The sequence below is a fragment of the Macrobrachium rosenbergii genome, chromosome 29 (assembly GCF_040412425.1).
Source record: "Macrobrachium rosenbergii isolate ZJJX-2024 chromosome 29, ASM4041242v1, whole genome shotgun sequence".
In the NCBI taxonomy this organism is placed as follows: Eukaryota; Metazoa; Arthropoda; class Malacostraca; order Decapoda; family Palaemonidae; genus Macrobrachium; species Macrobrachium rosenbergii.
Window position 1 is genome coordinate 14,176,740 of NC_089769.1, and position 24,072 is coordinate 14,200,811.

Here is a 24,072-nt window from a genome sequence, read left to right on the forward strand (position 1 = left end):
ATATTTCACCCATAAATCTGATGACATAAATAATCCAAACAGCCTAGATATATGACGTAAAAAAATAAAATGCATTACACACATATACTTAAGAAAAAAAAAAGGATATATATGATACAATGTACACTAAGATACTACTTCTAAGATACATTCCACGAGTAAGTTTCAGGAAGTAAAAAAAAAAAAAAAGTACAACGTTGATCACACATCACATTTCTACCTTGAAGACAGGCTTCTTTATTGCAGTCAGACTTCCGGAACAACAGTACACCACAATAACACCTACACGGCAAAATAAGCTCAGTGACCGTCAGCAATGCTTTTCGCAATACACAACAAGATGTTATGCTTACATTCGTTACTTACAATAACATACACGATGTACACATACTTATGCATTTTCAAGTAAAGAAATTCAAAAGAAGTATAGGCGAGAAGAAGTGATTGTGGGGAAGTCTTGAGACTGAAATTGAGTGGAATAAATTGCAGCTAAATACCAGCAGCCGTGAGAGAAGGGAAAGCGAGAAAACCAGAGCAGACCCATTTGCTCTTTACATGACCATTTAATGCTGACGTTTTACCTGAAGCTCACGGCAGATAATTGCAAAGTAAATCTGAAAGAAGGCAACAGTAGTAAAAGTTGAATCAAAACAATGCTAAGCATAGTCTATCCTTGGAAACTGTAAAGAGTAAGAGTGCTTGTTTTTGTGTGTGTGTGTGTGTGTGTGTGAGAGAGAGAGAGAGAGAGAGAGAGAGAGAGAGAGAGAGAGAGAGAGAGAGAGAGAGAGGTGGGGAATTATTTCAAATATATATGTATTAGAAACGCGGAAGAACAAAAGTTATTTATGGACGATGACATGCGTCATGTGAGAACTTCTTCCGTTATTCGAAATAACGACGAGTTGCGTAATTCATATATACTCTGGCTTATTTATCACTGATTGCACGCCATGACTTCAAGCGTCTCATGCTGTATTTTGGGAAAAACGCTGGCAAAAACTTACTTTGAAATAAATATATATATATTTTTTTATATAAAATACAAGTCTTGCACTAAATTTGTCAAAAAATATTATTCCAAATTTCTTGATACTAAAAACGAATTTTCAATTAAACCAGAGATCTCAAATATAATATTACAAGATTTTAAACTCTAATTAAATATAAATGTTATATACACTATCATCAATACATAAATATATATCTTAGGATACACTCATAGCATGTACACACGAAGTTTATTTATAGGATTACTATGCTTGGGCAAAGGATTTTTCAATATAACTGTGATTACATACTAGCAATCTCACTTTCAAGGTGAGATAATAACACACAAGGTAAATAAAACGAGTCACTGTACGAGGCATCGCACTAAATGAAACCCTAACGAAATTCGACATGATTCTCCCCTTGGAAACAAAACCTTGCAGAAAATACGTAATGAGAGGTTGACTCGGGGAGGAATAGTTATTTTTTCTATCCGTTCACTATTTTAGCAAAGTTATAATCGTATTACCTTGGAATGACCTCCTTACAATGAACAAGTAAAAATGCGCCAAAGTTTCTTCGGCGCAATCGAGTTTTCTGGACAGCCGCTACAGCGTATAATCAAGGCCACCGAAAATAGATCTGTCATTCGGTGGTCTCAGCCGCGGCCCTTGAAACTTTAACCACGGCCAGGTGGTGGCATATCCTATATCGTTGTCTTCAGATCTTAAAAACTACTGAGGCTAGAGGGCTGCAATTTGGTATGTTTGATGACTGGAGGGCGGATGATCAACATACAAATCTGCAACCCTCTAGCCTCAGTAGTTTTTTAAGATCCGAAGGCGGACAGAAAAAGTGCGGACAGAAAAAAATGCGGACGGACAGACAAAGTCGGCACAATAGTTTTCTTTTACAGAAAACTAAAAAAGAGAGAAAAAAAAACCAAACGGGAGTACTAATTTAGTTTTAGTTTTACCTTTCAATTTGCCTTTAATAATTTACTCCTACCATCGTCGACCTTAGGTGTTCTGACGCCCAGTTTGGCATAAAAAGCAGACCTCTCTTGAGACATTCTTCCTAAGTGACTAAGCCTATCGACACCAGGTCCCTTTTTTTTTTTCTCTCTCTCTCTCTTCTAATGGACACTAATATCGTCTTCCCTCACCCCACTCCATACACATTAAGGACACCTACTTCTTTCTCTCTCCCCCTCCTTGGGTAATTTCCGCAATCATACAACCTTGCCTTGTTCTCACAATTCACCCCCTTTTCATATATGTACTACGTACATCAAAACTGGGGTTAATTCCTTTGGTTTCAATGGTAAATCTCCATCTGGTATATTACGTCCAAGGATTCTGTTTATATACTTACAGATACATATAACATATACATACACACACACACACACACACACATATATATATATATATATATATATATATATATATATATATATATATATATATATATATATATATACTGTATATATAATATATATATACATATATTTATGTATATATATATATATATATATATATATATATACCGTATATATAATATATATATACATATATTTATGTATATATATATATATATATATATATATATATATATATATATATATATATATATATATATATATATATATTATATATATATAAAACCATAAACACCCAAAACAGTCACTGAAAAATGAACTTTTAAGCCGATAGAAGGAAAAGCATAATTCAGTTTGTATAAACTATTCCAAAGTATGTATAAATGCCAATGAAACTAAAAGCCCAAAGCAACGGGTAAATATTAAACTTTCAGTTACTGACAAAAAATTTAAAAAATGGAAAGAAAGCAACGCTGTACAGTCCACTTACGAATGGATAAAGAGGTCAATAGGTCTACGGAAAAGAAAAATCGAAGGCATAAGAATTCTCAAACGCAGCTTCGTGTCACAGCCCAATTTTGTGAAGCCTCTCCCGATGTTCAGCCTCTCGGAGAGATAAACGTGGGAATCGCTGGGAAGGAGGGAGGCTAAAAAGTGTCATCCCATTCCTCTCAAAGGTATAGGGGGGGAGGAGGATGAAGAGGAGGAGGAGGAGGAGGAGGACCATATCCCCTTGGTTTTTTTTTCCTCCTCCCACAACTTCTTTTCCCAACTTCTTACGAGCCACTTAGGCCAACATGCCTTTAACATAAATCACGTATAATTGTTCCGAAGGTTGCCTCTCTAACTTTCTATTTTGTCGTAGGGCTGCGCCCTCAATAGCTGCCTCCTCTTCAGTAGGGACTTGAAAGTTTATCGTGGCCCAGAAAACTTACTATTTTGTTATAGTAAGGCGGCTAAAGGAATAAGGTAATCCATGTCCTTGCCAGTCCGATGCCTGAAAGGAAATGGGAAAATGGGAGGGTGAAATAAGGTGAGGACTAATCAGGCAGAAAGCGACTGACCCTCACAAGAGGAAAGGCTATAGGTGCCAGAAAATATAAAATTAAGATTGTATTACTAATAATTCATCTTCCACTAAACTTCAGAAATTCACTTTAACACCTGCCACAGAAATACAGCAATACTAGCGAAAGCTCCAAGAGAACTGATTTCTTCACTAGTAACAGTACAAGTAATCAATAACATTGACAGATCGTCAGTTACGCCTGCCACCTACATTCTCTTTTTTTACACTTTTATTACGTTTTAAATTAAACGAAACTTATTAAAAGGTAAGCCACAAAATCAACCGTTACGAATTTCACAATATATGGCACTTTCTCACTTCTGTACAATGCTATCAAGGCCAATTATTTATTGGTACATCCTTTCTACTCGCAAGAATGTTGCATCACATAAGGTATAGTTTGATTTTTATTAGTTCCTTTCCAATTACTCTTCAATTTAACAAGGTTCTCATGATATGTATATATATATATATATATATATATATATATATATATATATATATATATATATATATATATACAAATATATATGTGAGGTCAACAACTTCCCCTCAGAAGGTGGGTTGATCATTCAACAAAAATAAGAGATGCGAAACAGAAAGGGAATCCCGCAACAAGCCTACTAATTAAGTTCGACGACATTTAAGATCACCAATCTATTTCCCAAACACACCCCCGCCCTCCAAAAAACGGAAATAGTAAACTCAATTAACAAAATACTACGTAGTCACAATAACAAATTGAGAACAACCATATCTCTAAACGTGTGCTATATCTAATTCCGCTTAGTTTATTTTTGCCTTTCTCCGAAACGGTCGTTTTTTTCCCATATAACATTTCTTTCACAAATAATAAAAACATTTAATTTTTTTTATCAAAATGATTCTATTCTTAAAAACTATTCTCATACGAAATGCTTTATTAATTTTAAATACATCAAAAAAAATTCACGCGTCAACAGAAACAGCTGACAACACAAAGAAAAAACAAGTTAAAAGCATCAGGTACGTACTAATAAAAAATATGCATAAACTTGGATAATCCACAGTAAAGCCCCTTCCACGTACGTTGGCAGAAACAATCCCTGTAATCCCAAGAATAAACAACTATTTTTTCCGCAAAAACCAGGATTACAATATGGGATTAAATAGGCGGGTTTATGCGTTTTAAAAGTTTCCTTTGCGTCGGGGCTGGAACAAATATGGTTATAATATACCTTTTTAAATAACGCTCTGATGACAATCAATGAAATATTATAAATTACTCCAACTTGAACCAGAGAACAGAACTGGCTGTCCGGCGAAGTGATGAAGAATAGGGCCTGATTCAGACGAGTGGGTACATAATGATGAGGAATGAGTGGGTTAGACCCACTTGTTAATTCTGACACTGGTCAAGAACGTCTCTACGAAAGTAGTCTATTGCACAAGTTGAACGTACCTAGTTTGTACTCTGTCAACAGCTCGAGAGCTAGGAATACAGTTAGATCGTTATTTATCGTATATTCTATTTTGGTATTTGTTGTCCTAACTAGCTTTCACCCATTTTTGTGAAGACTTCATGAAGATTTTTGTGAAGATTTACCTTAGGGAATCAAATGACATACTAATCAACACATCAATACGATGCTTGCAAAATTTTCCTAGGTCACTATCAACCATACCATTCAGGGCATAGTTGCTCCTTTAGTTAATTTATTTTAAACCATACCATTCAGGGCATAGTTGCTCCTTTAGTTAATTTATTTTAAAGAGCAATTAACTGCCCAGTTGATTTATGGCTATACATTGCACCTGTTTCGGTGAAGATTATGACCTTTAACTTGTGAGCTTAGCTAAATGCACAGTCATCCTTACTCATTTCTAATTTAACGTGTTACTTAATTACTTTGGCTCACATATACGGCAGATTACAACATGGTTTCATCTTATTTCTCGGTTTTACGAACAATACACTATGCACATCAGGCCTGATTGCTAGGAAATAACGATTTCAAGAGTCAACCTTTTACCCGTACTTCAAACCTTTACCTCTAAAGTGTGCCTCTTCCGCTTTCTTTTTGTCAAAATCATCATATATTTCTCAGGTTATGAGACGAGTTTGCCACTACTTAAGAATGCATTTTTTAACCAATTCTATTCACCCCATCCTTTCAGCCAAATTATATATAATAACTTGGCTAGAATTGTAATGCTTATGCCTTTTCGGTTCTTAAAGGATTAAAAATCATTCCGTGTACTGTATATCAATTATCTCAATGACCAACACGCTTCTGTATCAGTTTAGGGGCCAATATTAACTCAAATGTCTCATTATCTATTTCTAAAACCTTTTCCTTCTCACACTGAAACCACTTTTCTTTTTTTTAGCCTTCTTTACATTTAAATGTTTTTATTTCCTCAAAACAATTCACATCATCAATAGAAACACAATGGTGGGTTAGAAATGTTAATATTTCCAAGCCTTTCTTCCTACTATCTACTGGAATCCGCAAAGTACCCTTTGTCATTTAAAATCCCAGTGTTTTCTTTCAAAACGGAATTTTCAGACCACAATAAACGGTTGCTTCTCTCATTAAAAAATATACATGAGGGCGACTTTATTATGAATGAAAGATAATGCTCACCCCAGTACCATATCGAGCATATTGCCAAATGCTTGACACGTCATGGCATCCCACAAGTTTTATTTCGCTTTATATTTACAGCAATTTCCGTTTTTACGAGAATATAATATTTTATTACACATTCACTCGCTTCCAAAATGATGCATATTCATTCTTCAGCATACCACTTCACTACACATTCATTAAATCCAACTGAAGATTACTGTGCATTATATGTACTTACATACTCAAGACCTCATTACTATTTCCATTATTCCTCTCCAACACACTACCGCATCCGGGCCCTCCTTTAGACAGCAGAGGAATAACAGACGCCCACTGGTTCTCGTCGCAACACGTGCGAGTGAAGAAATGAACAAGTAGTACTTTAAAAAACTCGCATGTAAAAAACAACCTAATACGCATTTTACGCCTCATTAAACAATGTTTACAAAAGCTAACCACATTCCTGCTATTATGCAGGACACCGTTTCTAATTATATTAATTAGGTTAATTCACATCTAATACTCGCACGTTAACCTAATTTGGTCTTGTACTTTCAGAACCTCAAAGTTCCTGCAAAGTTTAATTCATTTCAGCTACATTTACAATGTGACGAACCCACACAAGCCTCACCAATCACGGGGAATACACTCATCACTTATTCATACCTTCCTCACACGAAATAAATCAATTACTGCAGCACTCTCAAAATGAAAGACTGTTCTTGTCTGCACTAAGGGTCCATGGCTGAAGTACTCTGTACTTTGACAAGTTTATATGAACAACCCACCAAGTGACTTTTAAATCTGTTTCAATTAAAACCCACCAAGTGACTTTTAAATTTGTTTCAATTTACATACGGGTAAATGTTAATTAATACACGAGTAAGTTTGCATTGATTAGATATCTGCAATTTTCTTTCGTTTGAGAAAACATGGCTTTTATATTTCCAATATAAATCATACTTGTATTCCTTTGATATTATTTGTTTTAAGCGCCTGTGACCTCGATGTTACGATGCTAGTTTGAGAAACAAATAACATAGCTTGCCCTCCTCTCTCTTTCCCTTTTTATTTTTGAGAAAACTTGCAATGCCGTTCTTCACATGATCACGCAACCCTCGCGGCTTTGATCTTTGATGTTGCGACGCCAGTTTAGCATGGAACTTAACAACAACATCCTCCTTTGAAGCTACCGATGCTTTCACCCCTCGACCACCCTCGCCCGGAATTCCTCCAGACATGAAAAAGGAGGCCTTGTTCGGAGGTACAAGAGGCGCAGCCTCATGATTTCTCCTCTCTCATCACTCTCCCTCACCTTTTCCTCCTGGTCTTCATCCTCATTTACTTCCATCCTCGCCACCCCTCCCCTATCCTCCTCCTCCGCCCGCTACCACTCAGTCCTCAAGATGCCAAACAACAAGGGGCCTATTTGGCAGGCTTAGGGGTAATGGCCCTCTCTCTCTCTCTCTCTCTCTCTCTCTCTCTCTCTCTCTCTCTCTCTCTCTCTCTCTCTCTCTCTCTCTCTAAGAGAAAAATCACAGGAGCTTTCAAGATATTTTAGGAAAAAACTGAACCACTAAAGGGATTCCCTTATACCATCTTCTCCAGTATTAAGAACAGATAATCTATGATCATTGTAATGGCTGTTCAAATCAATTTAGTTACTTCCTGATTATTACAGATATGTCTGACAAAATTTCCTGTCATACTTAAAATTTACTGACTGCAAACAATAATTACAATAACTGAGGGTGTGATAATCCATATAGGACTTTAAATACAGTCTATAATAAACGCAGCGAAAATTTTTTGAAAATTTGAAGGCTAAACGTTTGATGTATAATAGCTGACTGGAGTATATAAAAATACACAAATTTTACGGACAACAAGGAACACCTTATACATATACTGAATACATATATACAGGCATATACAATACACAGTACCACAGATATGTTTGTGTGTATTCTGTGTGCACTGTATATTAACACACGTGCGCACAGGTATACACACACACACAGACTCCTATAAAATCCTTGAGACCAGGTAGCAGTTCATATTACCATAAACCTGGCATCAGTCATAGGACTTTATACAGCCTGTCGGCGCCTGCGCCTTGTACTTTTGCAGCCGTTTCCCCAAAGAAGCATAATTCAGCAAAACCATTTATGACTAGAGGCTGGACTACATCTGTTCTGGGTAAATTTCTCATTCACAACACGGTTAATTTTGAAGTTTTCCGTTGATATAAAATATCGTACTAAATTATTATCTTTAGGTTAGGCTTTTATCGAAATGAACACTCAACCAAATTAACAAACACATAGAATAAGCTAAATTATCAGAAATCTAGTATAGGAAGAAGTGCTTTCTGGAATTTGAGTATAAAACAACTGTCATCGACATCTGGTATTGTTTCATCAATATACGAAATATGCAAACTTTATGACTAGGTCTCCAAATAACCCCCTTCCACCCACCCACACACACACACACACGTATACATAATGCAATATTTTTAGCTTAGCAAACTATCCATAACATGATAGATCAGGTTCACACTTTCATGCCGAATCCGCATCATGTTTCCAATATCAGAGAAGATTAAATAAAATTGTAAGAGACATAGCCAGTGGTCAGATTTACAAGAATATAATAAATATCAATACAACATTTTTTTTTATCAAGATTTGACGCTACATAGATGCAAATCAAACCTTCAAGAGGTTGGTGTGTTACTTGTGAGACGTGCTGCTATCATCCCCAGAGAGATGCGGTAAAAACTCCATTATTTGATTATAGAACACATAAATATAACATTCAACTAAATTCAAGCGTAGTTGTATAACCTGACACCTAGGAATATTCCTGATATAAAAGGACGAGGACAGCATCAATAGACATTGTAACACACAAAAATACTGAGACAGCGCGACTTGATAAAAGCGACATCCAGACGAATTTAAATAAGGGTTTTCAGAATCCCCGAGTTTTTGTATCTAACTTACTAAATGAAATTACATATAAAATGAGTTTATTCGGGCAATATATGGCATCTATTAATTAAAAGAACCAATGTGGTAACTAAGAGAACGATGCCAAGCCAAGAAAATAAGAAAAAAAAATATAAACAACATATAATGAGCCACAGAGCAAAAAAAAAAAAACTTTAATTAACTATATGCATCTGTGGTATTCCATTTGTGCATACGGAATATGACACCACAAGACACTGAATAATTAGAAGTGATTCATAAAATTTACATACTGTACAGCAGAAATTTTCATTGCGTTTAAAAACTGTTTTCATGATTTTATTTTGCAATTAAAGGAATGAACGACAATACAATCAATATAAGCTGTTTTAGTCTTTCACTGCTAAGTATTTATCAAAAGTTTTTAAATTATTAAACATCTCTCGAGAGTTATAATAATAACTTCTGGATTTCCAAAAAGAAAATGCCAAAAACTCAACTACATTAATACTGTTTTGATAAAGTACCTCATGATGAAATCTTTTGGTCTCTCTCTTTATTTTACTACAATTATAATAAAATTATAATAAAACTGCACTCGTGAACAGACGAGAAAATTGCGCTCATGATAAAATCTTTCTGGGATCTGTATTAAATATCTGACAGAGCCGTTACATCCTAAAATACCCACGGCTCAACTTTCGTTTTGTGCCATAATAGTCACAAAATGGGGCTCTGGTAAAATTACTGTCATTACAACTGTCATAATTTTTATTATGCAGTTGTCATTATCATTATTATTACTATTGTTGTTGTCTTGTTGCTGCTAGAGCTAAAAGTCTTTATTCTTTATAACAACCATCTTTATCTAATGTGGTCTGATGTTTTGAGGAGGTCACCGTCATCGTATACCAGCCAACCCAAACCCACTGGACTTCAGTTGACTTCGTCTATCAGAGGAACAGTGGATTTATGAATGTTATATTATCATCGGCATCATAATTGTTGTTGTACTGCCATTTACGTAAGTTTGCAGCATTATATCAGTTGTTCAGATAAAAGAAATACTGAAAATCCTCTATCATACTTACAATAATATATAAAATAAATAAATAGATAACAGAAAATCGTAAAAATGACAGTTTTACATACCAATATAAGACATAAAGATGGTTTAATACAAATCGCAGGTTTATTTTCAACTCTTTACGACCGGTGCTATCGTTAACCAACGGGAATTACTGAAAGCTTACTAAAAAGAAGTGTGCATCAGGGGAAATTAAAAACAAAAAAAGCAATTAACACAGTTTCATGTTAAACAGTACATAATTTGGGTAGCATACGACTTTTGTTTGTTTGTGTGTGTTGTGTGTGTGTGTGTGTGTGTGTGTGTGTGTGTGTGTGTGTGTGTGTGTGTGAGAGAGAGAGAGAGAGAGAGAGAGAGAGAGAGAGAGAGAGAGGAGTAATGTTACGAAGAATTCAAGGGACATAAGTCAAACAGCATTGCATGCACGCTAAGATACAACTGCACGTGTTTTCGTAGTGACAACTTGAACGGCGATACGCAGAAAAGCAACTTGAGACTTCTCTCTCTGTACGCTCCAGCCGCCTTCCCTTTTTTACCCTATGCAGTTTTATACTGACGGCGGGCAAGAAAGGCGAGACATTCAAAAGTAATCCGTAACCTCTCTCTCTCTCTCTCTACTGCTACTACTACTACAGTTAATTATGCAAACAGAAAAACAATGTCACTAGATCTTTTGAAGTTCGCGATAGTGATTTAAAAGTTGCTAATACGTTTTTATACTGCATTTCAAACGATGTTGGTAGTTCATATTCCTTCTCAGCATTTTTGGAAGGTTTAAGAAAAATGATGAAAATCTTATGAATAAGCATCAAGAAATCGTAACATGTTTTATTTTTAATAAAAAAAATCAGGTCACACTTAATATGCATTTTATTAAAAAAAATAAACATAACAAAGGAGAGGTTTTCATGAAAATCAACACGTTATAACACATTAACATAACATTTTTTTCAACATTAAGCCACAGCCACGTAATAAAAAACGCAACGGTTACTGTCACATTCACATCCATTCCTGAAGCGTGAATGACGGTCAGGCGCGACAATAAAAACGACTGATGTCGAGGTAATATAATACGCGCCACTACCTGAACTCTAAAGGCTTGCATTCTACGAGAAACTAGTAAAGGGCTGTGAACCCATTGGTGGAGAGAATTACCATCTAAATGGCAGATGAGCCTCTTCTAAAACCAAGGGCAGCCACGCTTTTCACTCCTATGGCATACTGGTTTTTAAAAGGAATAACATTCTCGCCGATTTCAGTGGTGTACAGGACACCGTATCTAACCTAACCAAACACACGCATCTCAGAGTGCTACATATTCTTGTGGAAAATATAATTCAAATGTTAAGATTAACAGCCTTCACTGGATTATTCTTCTACATTATTTTTCAAGTTGGGAGAGCACTTCTGGCTCGAAAGATTTGAAATACTTTTGCAAGTGAAGCACAACAGATATTTTCTTCATTTCGCCAAGTGGACTTAACAGGATTATTGGATCTCTCTCTCTCTCTCTCTCTCTCTCTCTCTCTCTCTCTCTCTCTCTCTCTCTCTCTCTCTGGGAGGCAAGTTGACAGTAATTTGAATCTTGGCACGCGAAGTTAATTCAAAATTCAACAACTTACTATTTCTGTTACTCTCAGGTTAATTTTCTGAAAAAAGTTACAAAAAAGTTCAAGCTTAGAGTACATCTGAAGCAGCGCAGTCTAGACACCTTTGAATATTTCTTAGAAAATATGCGACTACACAACAACAACAATAACAACTAACGGTAATAATAACGATAATAATAATAGTTAGCAAAACTTCTCACATCACATCCATCGCCGAACATCAAAACAGAGTCGCAATCGTTGCCGTCACACCCACAGGCAACCCAGACAAGTGCTCTCAAATTTCGTCATAAAGGAACGTCAAGGGCGCGATGCCTGCCTACAGCAAGGCGAGAATCAGCCTTACGTGCACGTGGCTACCGATCCATGCAGTTGCCTTGCCTCCAATCATACAGAGAACAATGTATATAATAAAGGCTCGAGTTAAGAGAAAGAGGGGCAAAGCACACACCTCCCTCTGATTACCTAAGTGTAGTTTTCAACGAGACTATGCGGTACTACTTGAGTATGTGAGAGAGAGAGAGAGAGAGAGAGAGAGAGAGAGAGAGAGAGAGAGAGAGAGAGAGAGAGAGCTGACGAATAAAAATCCAACTACATACGAGACAGACTAAAACAAACGGGGCGGAGAACATGAAAAATATCAACCACAAAGGTGCTCCCTAATACCACGGAATCTGCAAATAACTCGAACCACGTTTCCTAACAAAGTAAAATTATCCTCGCGACAAGGCCACGCTTCGCGTTCGCTCAGACAATTCAAAAGAAGGACTCTGGCTATCTTTAACCTTTCTCTTACAAGAAATGACAGTTTTCAGCTCTACTGTATACTTTATGCACATGGCTATGAAGGTAATCCTGTTGACTACAGAAAAAGTAGTAAAGAAAAGGAAAAAATAAAATACTATCATGCACCAACATATTTCTCCCTCGACCAACAGTTTGCTTGAATGTATCATATTCTACAAAGTTTTTGTCAGGTAAGTTGACATTTAAACTGTCATTCTTAGCTGAATTATCTGAGGTATAATCACGTTTCAAAAATGTGTATGGCATAATGAAAGATATCCATTTCGACATAACATTCACACCTTCATTTTTAGTTTCCCACTGAAAGGTTTCTTTGAAACTGTCTCCATTGTCCTCTAAAGTCCTTGTCGGTTACAATGATTTAGTTTTATCAGTTCACAGATCTCAATCATACATATAAAAAACTAAAGCATAACGTTATCAGACGAAACACGTTCAAAACAAGGCTATGGTTTACCTCGACGTATAAATCCACCTTCTGATTCTTTCGATCAAATTTAAAGTTTGCCTTTATATTTCTTTTCTTTTTCTATTTCAACGTCCTCCATTCTACATTATTAAAGATAAAATATACATTTTCGACAACCGCGTACCAATATTTTTAGAAAAAGGTAAAAATTAAATAATCAAAGTGAAGACAATTATTTAACAAGTAAAAACTGCTATCAAGAGTAGTCATACACATTACCAATAAGAAAAGCGTTAGATGTTAGTTTCATCTCACTGTACAGTATAGGAGGAGACACTGAAAGGTTACGTCCCGAGCTGGGCTTGCACAAGCAAATCTAAAACAAACAGGCACAAAAAGGCTCAAGTGCTGCTTTTTCACAGATGCCAGGCACAAGGACAAAGCAGGCTTCCCACTCATACAAACTTCTTAATGTTACTAACTATCGGGCAGGGAAGATTTCTTTAATTTCTTAGTTATTTAGCAGTCTTTTTATTTCTTCCTTGAAAAAAACTCAGGACGTATATACTACCCACTTAACGTTATCGATACTGGTATGAAGACAAAAAAGGGAAAAAAAGAAAGGAAAGAACATAACATTGAAAGTGGCTGAAGGGAAGGCATAGAGAAAGTGAAGTGTATGTAGCCCACACTCCGAAAATTGTTGACAGATGAATGGCTGAAGGATAAAGTTCATCAGACATCCTCATACAAGCAAGCGTTCCAAAGTCCTCTCAAGATATAAAGCAGAAGTGCATTAAACTCTCTCCTAATGGTCAGCTGCATGGCAGCCATACCTTCAAGCTAGGCGATTTTCACCTGCCGGGAACAAGTTGAAAGCAAGGACTATCTTATAACAGTACTACTTTTTGTCTGAAGGATAAAACTAAGGAGTGTTGTAATCCAATGCGTTTTATAGTTTCACAGTTTCCAGCCTCATTAAAGTCATGAATTTTCCCTGACACTCTGCATTTCAACACACTTTGAGCAATGGATTGTGTGAATGTACAGTGAATATGAATGAAATTTTATGCAACAGAAACATCAAATCGTGAAAACCATTTTTTTTTTAGAATTTTCATATATATAAATTACCGTTGTCCCCATAATTCCATTGTCAATTTACTTAGATAAATTGTGATAACAGAAAAATATTAAGAGAGAGAGATGTACAAACTGAGATACAACAAAATGAAACATTTTCAACGAAGCATGACAAATCAAAGGTCTGCCTTCTGATCACCTAGCGAGCCACTTCTTGGTTAAAAGAGGTTCCATGATTGGACCATGCAGAGTATACGGGTCAATTTTTCAAATCATCACGCAAGGACAGCTTCGAATGTACAGTACTGTACGTGAATCCTAGCAACTGACAAATGTACAGTACTGTACGTGAATCCTAGCAACTGACAAAGCTTTGACATTTTATGAGGTAAACTATATCTTTCTCAGTCTTCTGGGAACCAGAGCTAAATGGTAAGCGTCACCAGTGCATCTATCATTCAGTATAGCATTAAATATAAAAGATAACATTGAAATTCACCCATGTTAATAGAATTTAATAAGTCTCCATAAACCGAAAACACACGAGCTATTCTTTACTGGAAAACCGGAAACGTCAGCGAGATGAGTGAATTTCCTAGGGTCATATGGCATACTTTTGCCTTTGTCTGCATTTTAAGCTTCAAGAATGGCCCAGACATTACTTTGGTATTTACACACCTATGATGAGTAAGTTTTTTTCTGTATTTAGTTATGCGCTGTTAGCCTCATGTCATTTAAATATGAGAGATAGTACCAATTTACATAAGCGAACTCGTATGAAGAATAGCCTTGTTTTAGGATGTTCATGTAAATGAGAAGATTAAGTTTATCTGCACGTATTCCTAAAATAGACGTTATTATATCTGATTCTCTTGTAACACATCTTATGGTGTTTCAAATGTATAATTAACTATATATTCTACAGCAAATCATGCGTCACGTTTCCATTATATCTTATATCAAGCACCTTCTACAGTATCCTCACTTGGACTGTGACTTAATTCCATTAACTAATCTTTGGTAATTTATTTAAGAGAGCCGTCCTCCTGATAAAAAAAAAGAACATAAAATGATGGCCAGACAAAAACCGACCCTCCAGCTTTGTTGTAAAAAACAACAGTGATCAAGAAAAACAAATAAGAACATCGGCAACAACAGCTGCAAAATAATCTCCTGAAAAATAACTCCACTAACACCATACTGTCGTCTGTCCAGAACCGAACAAGAATAAAGGGATCTGGACTTCCTACCACGAAATTGAGCATTATCTATCCAATTCATAAAAAAAAAACTACAATATAAATCAAGGACTGAGAGAAGGGAGACGCAAATACGTTAACTTTGGTAAAATTTACAATAGTCTGCCTTGTGTTTTTGAAGAATTACACAAGATTACTCGAAAAACCTAAATAATATATTTTTTAAATTTTAAATATAAGTTTTATTTTATTTCACCAACAGCTTCGCGCAGCTCAAATTCTGGGAAATAATAGTGAAAACTATGATAAAAGAAAATCTAAAAAATCATAAAACATGAATTTAACGGATATCCAAGAGAACTGATAACAGCAATATCATAACGCATAGAGCCGTTAGCTTACGGTAACCATACTCAAAATGTAGCAATGAAATCATGAGAAATAAACACCACGGATACTATAAGAAATTTGTAACAAACGCCCAGACTGGACAGCCTCAACTAAAAAGCCAAATGAAAACGGTGGCCGTAAGCGATAACTAACAGAACATCCTGACATCATGATAACGGATAGCTCATGACTTCTAGTAAACCCTGGGTAGCATACGCAACTAACTGCAAGCAAGCAATGGGTACAGCACCCGGGACTAATTACAACTCGCCTTCATGGATGGCAGACACAAACCTACTAATGTAGATAGCATATGCAAGCATGAAGTATCCCTTAGTTTTACCAGACCACTGAGCTGATTAACAGCTCTCCTAGGGCTGGCCCGAAGGATTAGACTTATTTAACGTGGCTAAGAACCAACTGGTTACTTAGCAACGGGACCTATAACTTATTGTGGAATCCGAACCACATTATAGCGAGAAATAAATTTCTTTCACCAGAAGTAAATTCCTCTAACTCTTCATTAGCCGGCTTGAGAGTCGAACTCGGGCCTAGCGAGTACTAGGCCACAACTCAACCGACTCGACCAACGAAGAGGTTATGCAAGCATGAAAAACATGAAATGTGCCATATGGAATTATTAACATTACCATGATGGTCAGCAAAGAGTATTAATGAGAATCCCACCAAAAGGAGAGCACATAGAATTAATATTAGATAACAACCCCATCTTCAGGACAGAGCACGATGAATAACAAATGAAATGAGCGACACTTAGGAAGACAAACGACAGTAGGTTATAGAACGATTACAGGCAGAGAGTACCGTGATGAAAAACAAAGGGAAGGGGCGATGGAAGCCTTGTTATATCCTGTACGCCGTACACAGTACCCGCATGGCGATATTTGAACGCATCAGTGACGGCACATATCCTAATAATAAGAGATCCATTCGACCAACACTTCTGCTAATGGTGCGCCAAATGTCCCCGTGAGAATGCCACCTTTGGCAGGATTCGGGACGGATTCGTAATGGAATGGGCGAGTGTATGAAACATCTATATTCAAAATCATCGTCGCCTCCAACGCCGTGCGACGGAAAGGGAATCGATAAGATAATCACGCCTTTCCCGTGCTTCAACTTCCAAAAATCTCCACTCACCACTAACCTCCCGTCTCACAGTTATCCTTCCAACTCTTCTCACGGCCACAGGACCCAGCGAACATTATACCATGCTATTTTCCCTAACGCCATACCCATCCCCCTTTTATCATTATCTGATTTATACATGGGACTTCCGTCACTTCCGTTATGGCATCATTTATCACACCATCCTGCCATCTGATTCCTAATATTCCTATTCAAGTCTAAGGGGCAATTTTCTTATTTTGTTTCTTTTCGTTCATCAAATCTCTTCATCTAACATCCTTCTGTTTGGAAGTGAAACCAGGGTGATAGTGACCTAATCCTTTAGCAATCAAGGCATATAGTTTAGTTCAAGCTCTGCTGTACATATTCCTGTTGAATTCACGTTTAGTACCTGTACTTAGAATCGAAATCAACGCGACAAAATCTTTCATATACAATATCTTTGCCATACCATGATTCACATCGTACCGCAATCCAGATCGTACTAAACTTACGTATAACCTTGCTTCCGTTTGCTGTTTCAGTCTATTTGATTTCTAGATCTTATTCAGCCCCATTGTTATATTTGACCTTTGATTTTTCAGCAAATTACACTCCATGAACCTGTATTTAATACCATTGTTTCTAAATATTTGAAAGATTCAACTGCATTAATCATTTCACCACTTGGTGTTTTTCCATATCTTTGTGTGTACTCAGAACTCATTACTTCTGTATTTTTTTTTTAGATTTTTCAAGAGTCCCATTCTTTTTACCAAGCTTTGTAAATCTTGTGGTGTTTTACTGATTAAAAAGGCATCATCTGCGTAATCTCAGTCTATCAAGTTTCTATCGCTCTCTTCCATATTTAACAATTTTTTTATCGTTATAAAATCCAAGAGAAGGCAAACACAAAAGGTGGCATAACATTACCGTATTGGAAGCCGCTATTTACTTCAAATTCACTTGACAAGACTCCATCAACATTAACTTAGCGTCAACATCGTTCTTAGATAACTAACTTAAATTAACTTTACAGGTTCAACGGGAATGCCATAACGACGCAAGGCCTTCCAAAATTTTAGTCTGAGAAAGCCGTCAAATGCCTCTCGTAATCAAATGGCCACCAGAAGGGAATTCTGAACTTCCATACACTTCTGCTTCATGCCTCAATTCAAACATTTGATCTAATGAACTCCTGACTTTTCTAAAACCATAATTTTCAAAATTCCCCTTTCTTTTGGAAGGGAAGGTGGTTTCCCGTTTCTCAGCCATTATAATTGTTTTTGCGTTGAGGTTCCGAGCCCATGACCTTCTCCAACTCTGTTGAAACCACCACAGTCGACTGACAGCCGAATACATAATTCACCGTATTATCTAGGGGCACAAAAGAATTTACCTGAAAGTGCCTTTCGTGGTTGTGGTAAGCGTGTGTGTATATGCGTGTATATATATACTATATATACAGTGTATATATATACACATATATGTATATATACATATATATACTGTATATATATATACAGTATTTATATACATTTATACATACATAATATATATATATATATATATATATATATATATATATATATATATATATATATATATATATATATATAATACACACACACACACACACACACACACACATATATATATATATATTATATATATATATATATATATATATATATATATATATATATATATATATATATATATGTATGTATACACACACAAAAACCACAAATGTAAGAAAACCTTGCACAACATTGTTTTTGATTTTATACCCGATATGTGAGTGTCATAAGCACCACTAAATTTCCATCCTAACCTTTACCTCCAACCTGCTATCATCGTTAGAACTAATGCTGAGATAAAAAACCGAGAATTATAAAATCAAGGAATTAACACCACTTTCCCTTTGCTATGGATTGCGGTAAATGAACGAAGAATAGATGAATGTGACGATGATGGTCAATCCTCTTATTTCAACCTAGCTTCTGAATTCATTTTAATGAAATAAAGAATTGACCATCATGATGGAATTCATGACGAAGCAAACAAGGACGACAAATGTCATAACTTCAATACATGTCTTAAAAAAAATCTTGGAGGAAAAGAGAATTTTGTTGGTTGCTGAAACTGGAATTTCATTGTCAATCAACTGAAAAAGCAACTGCTGGAGAGAGAGAGAGAGAGAGAGAGAGAGAGAGAGAGAGAGAGAGAGAGAGAGAGAGAGAGAGAGAGAGAGAGCACCAAAATCTACGATCATTCATGAGGGAATCTGTCAAGTAATGACGGTAGACAGCGAGAAATTCGTGACTTGGCGTTTCAAGATTTTCCTTACGAACGTCAAGATCAGCATAAACCTTCGATCCGCTTCGTAAGCAGGAAACTGACAGTTCTTGCAATTTTCCTTTTTTCTTTTTAAATCCGTAATGAGCCGGAACAAGCGCGCAATACCTTCCCCCTAAAATAAAAAAAAAATGTGAGGAAATAAATTAAAAAGTGAACAAATAAGAATAATGGAAAAAAGTTTTATATGGTTTTCTTAGTAATAATCGACCTTTCGTCAAAGCTCCTCTGAGGAGGAAGAATGATTTGAAATTGTCAGTATTAAATAGAGTGTTATAAATACACCATACCTAACTGAATGATTTAAAACAATTATATTTAATCAGACGAATAAAAACGAATCTCAGGGGGAAAAGCGAGCATAAACTACTTGAAGCAAGTATTTCTTACGAAGCACAAGAGGGGAAAATATTCACCAGACCGCCTCTTAGCTTATCCATTTCCTAGTAAGCTCGGATACGAATTTCCGTGAAAGATGTCTCCTTTCCCCCGCCGGGCTTTGAGCCTTGGTCAGGAGAGAGAGAGAGAGAGAGAGAGAGAGAGAAAAAAAAAAAAAAAAAAAAAAAAAAAGACGCGTTCAGCGCTTACACACCACGCTATAACGAGGTGGAAATATGGTAACAATTTCGGAAGCACTGCATCATGACAGAATTTTAAGATATAATAAAATCTAACACAACGCCTACTTTTTCATCTTCTTTTTCTTGGATTTATCAGAAATTTACATAAAACAAGTTGAAATAGCAGAAAAAATAATACCAATGTCAATAGTTTTCAGATCTACATTACAAGTATCAAAGGTATTCGCTTACAGCAAAACACAGTCGAAAAAGTATATTTCCTTAAGATAAAAAAAAATTAAATGAGTATTAGCATTTAACTCAAAGCGAAACATATTCATCACCTTGAATTAATGACATCCTTAGACACTGCACAACTGTTCATATTCACTCAACACACTGGGGCTCTATTCCCACTCTTCTCAAAATAGGATACACCAGTTCCAGTCATCAAAACAACATTGCTTGTCTGAATGCCACTGCTAAATGCACGACAGACAGAGATAATACGCCATGCAGATATAATACACAATAATCCTATATAACACAGACAACGCACTCACCAATGCACGACACACGGAGAATATACTGTTTAAACCTCACTGCTACTTGAGATACACATAAAAGGCCCTCAGCCATACTACTGTGACATACAGGAAACAGAAAATACACTACAACCGCTACATATCCTGCAAACTCATACAGTGTATACTTACGGATACATATAAGACTTAGTGAAGGCACCCTACTGGCAAACATATGGAGCACCCAGCTTACCCAGAGACTTACTCATAAGGCTGATCAGTGCAATATACCAACACAGTCCCACTAACAATGCACAAAGGCATGGTACTCTCATTTAGCTACAGCATACTCAAACTTTTTAATGACTGCACTCTTACAATTTCCAAAGGACATTGAAATACAGTGCAAATGACGTTGCACTGTGCGGGGAAAGAAATGATATAAAACATGAATTTGCAAAGAACCTCAACAATTACAGTCACCAGAGGGCACTGTTTGCGTTGGCCAGATGTTAAATGTTTAATCACTTTCTCCTTCAATTATTCTCAACGACGTTACGCTCACGAATCGTGACTTGGGACTTTTTTTGAAACCACTATCTATTTCTTTGTACTTATCTATCTACCTTTACATCTGTCTGTTTATTTATCTGGAGTTTTGTTGAAACCACTATCTATTTATTTGTACTTATCTATCTACCCGTATATCTATCTGTTTACTTATCTATCTGCACATATGTGTAAGTGTATAGGTGACATAGTTTAATATTTACACACACACATACATACATACATATATACACACACACACACACACACACACACACACATATATATATATATATATATATATATATATATATATATATATATATATATATATATATATATATAATGTATGCCTACATTAGTAAAAAGAATTTTACCAGATGTTTCTCATATCTATTGACAATTTCAACTTTAACCTTAAAGCTAAAAATGTGCATCTTATTCGCCATTCCACTTATTAAATGAAGCCGAATGCATGTAACCACAATCCGCAAACCGAATTTGTTCTTGTTAAATCTTGTGCCAACTCAAGTCTGACACTACGTCATCACTAAAAAAAACTAACAATAAAATCAAAAGCCTTTCCTTCTATCACGCTGCGTATCAACAGAAATACAACCCTGAGTAAAACAAAACATCACGTTATCTCTCTTGTTTTTCAATCCTTTTCTTTCATAAGAATTAATATACTGTCAATCATTATCTGTGGGTAAACATAAATGAATATAAATTATGGGAATTTGACCGCATATGAGTCTGAGTCCTTTAACCCTTTGGCTTGTTGCATTTCCCAGCAAACAAGCACACATAAAAAAGTCAGCTTCTTATCTTCATGAGCGTGGCGAACAGAGACTAGCTTGTTTAGAGGGCTTCCATGAGAGAGAGAGAGAGAGAGAGAGAGAGAGAGAGAGAGAGAGAGAGAGAGAGAGAGAGATATCTATAGCAGTGGCTCTATCAGCAGAGCCTCTATCAACTGGCTATTCGGTGACGCGAGCCTGGGTTCTTACTTGCTGAAAGTTCTCTTACTGAGACTGAAGCACACATGATTCAAGCACTACAAACTGAAAATACCCAATAACACATGTCGATACATTCTTCTTAACAAGTTCTTCTATCTAAGAACGAGATGAAGCAGCTTATCAGTCAAGCACAACAATCCTTCCTTGTAGCTGCAATCACAGATGTTCTTCAAAATGACGCATTAAAAATATAACATTGCGATGCAGTCTTGCTAGTTCGTACGGTTATCAAAAGTGAATTATATCAAACATGAAAGCTGTTATCAAATGCGATTCCCACATTAAACGTCATAGCAGTCACAACGGCACAGATAAAGGAGCGACATCATAAAACACTTTACGCTACAGGCTCGTTATAATTTCCGACAGCCGAGGGAAAACGCAAACTGGGCGATGCGATCAAACACACCGATTATCTTAAATAATTTCGGTCGTGTCTGTCCACGACACGCGAACACTAAGCATAGACGCCCGGAGACTGTGACCTCGCTACCCTAACTGACGACGTATATCCTGCTCATACGGTCATCCGTGCCCATTTTCATAAGCAGGGCTGCCGGGGCATCGCAGGCACTGCCCAGAAAGAAGTGCCGTGGCGTCGTCGCTTTGCGAAATGGCAGGCCACAGTTTTGTGAACCATCTAATCATCGTGTGGATATAGATCACGCATCTTGTAGGCTGTTGCAGCTGCATCTGGTAGGAGAGAGAGAGAGAGAGAGAGAGAGAGAGAGAGAGAGAGAGAGAGAGAGAGAGAGAGAGAGAGAGAGATGGTTCAGTTATAATCTTTTATACGTGTGCCCAACTGGCTATGTTGGGTTTATGTGTGTACGTGTTTTGTACACTCTTTGTCCATGTTTCATACTCTTCCATAGGGAAAGTATGATCAAAATTAACCCCTGCCTTTAAATCCACACTGATTGTCATGAACTAAAAATTCCATATTTCGGTCATATGATTTTTCAGAAAAAATAATTCTATTCTTCTCTCTTAATAAATAAAACACGAAAAAACCAACACGGATATTTTAAACATAAGTTCATGAACGCCTCGATCTTGCCCACAACTGTCAGTCAGTTAGTCACCAGAGACCGAAGTGAATGACCGCAGAGCAGAGGTATTAAATCATCATTAGTATTAATAATTCAGTAACTGTTAACGTGAACCGAGTTGCTAACACAGTCCCAAAAAACAATTCCTTCTATACATATGAGAGAGAGAGAGAGAGAGAGAGAGAGAGAGAGAGAGAGAGAGAGAGAGACCATCACAAGTAGGAGAAAAAGCTATAACAGCAAAAACAACAAACGTAATAACGCCGAGAGAGAGAGAGAGAGAGAGAGAGAGAGAGAGAGAGAGAGAGAGAGAGAGAGAGAGAGAGAGAGAGAGCCATCACAAGTATGAGAAAAAGCTATACCAGCAAAAACAACAAACGTAATAACGCCAGCAAAAACAAGGGAACAGCCAAATGGTAAATACGCGGTACGCGAGAGGTTTCTTACCACATGAAGTTTATGAGTACAGTTATTGCCGCTTAAGGATTATGTAATGCAAATTGCACTCAAGGAGTAATCTACATATGGCAGCAATATCATGCCCCTCCACATTCTGAAGGAATTTCTGAATTCCCTTCCTCAGCGTTCTTCCAAAAATATGACCTTTCTTCCAGGCACGACTTCCGGGGCTGTGCTGGCTTCTTTTTGTATGAAGGCCGACGGGTCGGAATATTCAAATCTCTCTCTCTCTCTCTCTCTCTCTCTCTCTCTCTCTCTCTCTCTCTCTCTCGTTGAGTCGAGAAATTAAAATTTCTCTTTCTCACTCTTCGTGACATTACTGTTACTCATGGATTATTAATAACACACAAACATAAAATAAAAATGTAAAATAGAAAGAAAGGTTTTGGGATGATTGATGTGTAAAATCTTCAATTTCAGACATAACCGATGCTTGAAGGACGAGCTTCATGCATGCAAAACCGTAAAAAAACTCTTTATACTCCAGTGTAATCTACTCTACCTCTTACGTTACAACACAAATAAACAATCAACATATACAATAAATATTTATACAATCAACATATATAGTATATACAGTATATGCATATATTTATACACATATTTATATATATATATATATATATATATATATATATATATATATATATATATATATATATATATATATATATATATATTATATATATATATATATATATATATTATATATATACCACAATGCCCCCTCTTAACGTTTTGATTTCTTCACATACTGGAAAAGGAGTGAAATAGAAGTAAGAATAGAACTTCCTTAAGGAAATTTGTATTGTTA

The 24,072-nt window shown here is 36.2% G+C and overlaps 1 protein-coding gene across 7 annotated transcripts in view; it reads right to left on the bottom strand.

The window, feature by feature from the left end:
* The window catches only part of PDZ-GEF (PDZ domain-containing guanine nucleotide exchange factor), a 372,186-nt gene extending 349,933 nt beyond the window's left edge, over positions 1 to 22,253 (bottom strand). For all 7 annotated transcript variants that reach the window (XM_067131131.1, XM_067131128.1, XM_067131127.1 and 4 more), the window contains exon 1: positions 22,160 to 22,253. The gene's annotated coding sequence lies outside the window, so the exon portion shown is untranslated. The remainder of the gene's footprint in view (positions 1 to 22,159) is intronic.
* Positions 22,254 to 24,072: the final 1,819 nt, after the last annotated feature.